This window comes from Octopus bimaculoides, chromosome 2 (genome assembly GCF_001194135.2).
Source record: "Octopus bimaculoides isolate UCB-OBI-ISO-001 chromosome 2, ASM119413v2, whole genome shotgun sequence".
NCBI lineage: Eukaryota > Metazoa > Mollusca > Cephalopoda > Octopoda > Octopodidae > Octopus > Octopus bimaculoides.
This window is the reverse complement of record NC_068982.1, coordinates 38,950,661-38,953,170: the sequence shown is the minus strand read 5'-3', so window position 1 is coordinate 38,953,170 and position 2,510 is coordinate 38,950,661. Positions and strand designations below refer to the sequence as shown.

The 2,510-nt window shown below is 37.1% G+C and overlaps 1 protein-coding gene across 7 annotated transcripts in view; it reads right to left on the bottom strand.

Annotated features, from left to right (window-relative positions):
- LOC106874684 (innexin unc-9) overlaps nt 1-2,510 on the bottom strand; it is a 169,177-nt gene that overhangs the window by 3,431 nt on the left and 163,236 nt on the right. The gene's annotated exons all lie outside the window — the stretch shown is intronic.

Genomic DNA, 2,510 nt, shown 5'->3' with positions numbered 1-2,510 from the left:
TGTGTGTGTGTGTGTGTGTGTGTGTGTGTGTGTGTGTGTGTGTGTGTGTGTGTGTGTGTGTGTGTGTGTCACGTGATCGACCAGACTATCCGATGTTACTATGCATCGCTGGTCACAATGCATTTTGCATCATTTTAGCTTTCGAATGATGCTACCCCGCTGGCTAGGCAAGCAGACCAACATTTCCCCTGATCGGAAGGCTAGTCCATCGCAGGGTTGCCCATTTACAGCTGAGTAGACTGGAGCAACGTGAAATGAAATGTTTTGCTCAAGAACACAATGTACAACCGGTCTAGGAATCGAAACGGCGATCTCACGATCGTGAGTGCAACATGCCTGGCTACTAGACCACTCGGCTCTACACAAAGAGACACACACATAGACAGACAGACAGACAGACAGACAGACAGACAGACAAACAGACAGACAGATAGATAGATAGATAGATAGATAGATAGATAGATAGATAGATAGATAGACAGATAGATAGATAGATAGAGAGAGAGATAGATAGATAGATAGATAGATAGATAGATAGATAGATAGATAGATAGATATTCCTCTCGTGACTTGAGTTTCATGCAAGGGTGTTCTTCAGGCGGGCTTTCCCTGTTCTTACTTAGTTTATAAAATTTGGCTGGAGTGAGTTAATCTTTTGTAAATGGTTATCATTCTCACTGGCTGATTTGTAATCGTTATGTTTTGTGGCAATCGTCTATGGCTGTCGTTTCATTTAATTCGATGTTTTTGTTGTTTTCATTGGTCGTCTTTGTTGTTGATTTATCTGTATCGCATTATTGCTTTGATGCGTTTTATCTCATTGCTGACATATTTTTTTCTAATTTGTCGTATTTCTGACATTTCGTTTTTCTCGCTTTGAGTAAGCATTTCCGTATACTCTTTAGTTAAGTATGTTTGCTATGAGCTTATTTACATGTCCCTTAATTTGTTTTATTTATATTTTTAGAGGAAGTGGTTTCATGCCTGGTTGTTCTATCTATCTATCTATCTATCAAATTTTGTGGTTGCTGACAATATGCCGAAGTCTGCGTCTCCTGCTTTTGTTGAAAGCGTTTGTGAAAGTATTTGTGTATGTGTGTGTCTGTGTGTATGTATGTGTAACAGAAAATGTATGTGTAACAGAAAATGTATGTGTGTGTATTGACTGCGACTTCGAAGTTTCAACCAGTTAAGGTATAATACAACGATGACTAGAGTAGCTGAAACTTCGAAGTCACGGTCAATAACATTCTTGTTTTAGAATAATAAATTTATACTCTACAAAAGTGTAACCTTTCAAATTAATGTAAAGTTGTTTTTATTATAACTTAACATAAAAGCAAACATTAATATATAGACTTTTGGTAGATTAGTAATATTTATCAAGATAAATTTGGGCGGAAAATCTCATTGATAACTTTAGACAATTAGGCCTCAAAATCATTGTTATTACCGATCTGTCAAAAATCGATTTCTTAAACTCCCAATCTTATAACCCGTACTATATGCCAAACAAAAAACTCTCCTACATGCATAAATTGTCCTGTCACCTGCCCACCCACCCCCACCATAGTGTTTAAAATTCTGATAGATAACGTTACCAGTAGGATATCAAGCATCTCTTCTAAAAACTTTGTTTTGATAAGGTAGCTCTCTACTATAAGAATGACCTAGCTAACAGTGGATTTAAAGATAAGGTATATTACAACCCTACTAGTAAAAATATCAATGATGAAAACTAACCTAAAATTAAACCTAGGAAAATAATTTGGTACATCCCACTATTTCTCCCTAAACGTTACAACTAACGTATGCAAAAAGTTTCTGTCTCTTTTAGATAAGTATTTCCTAGAACATCACAAGTACATACTCTCAATAAAATTATCATACAGCTACTCTCGTAATATGAAAAACATCATCACCCGTCAACATCAAGATTCCACTCTCAGTTGTAACTGTCACGACCCTGAACTTGCTCACTTGACCAGACGTGCATGATAAATTCCGTTGTATAAGAGGTAGAGGTAACAGCAACGCTTCATGATTAACTAACCGAAAAGAAGAATTACATGGGATTATGCGAAGGTGACTTGAAAAGACGTTATGCAAACTACCTATCTTCTTTCCGGCACATCGACTAAAGTAAAATACACTAAGATGGTTAGCCATGGACAGGGTTTGAATATCAACTCCACGTCACATACAATCAAGTGGAAAATTGTAGAAAAATCCATGCTATATATTAAATGGATCTAAGAGGTGCAACATAAGCGTAGCCGAACGATCGCATATCCTCTTTTTTAGATCTAAGAATTCTACCGCACTGCTGAATTCCAGATCAGAAATTTTCAGCAAATGCAAACATATGGAAAAATTTCTCTTGACGAATTGGACGACAACACTCTCTCCGGATTGAGCAGCTGTATCGCAGATTTTAGACCCTCCTCCATTGAATCTTTCTTCAACTACACACACACACACACACACACACACACACACACACACACACA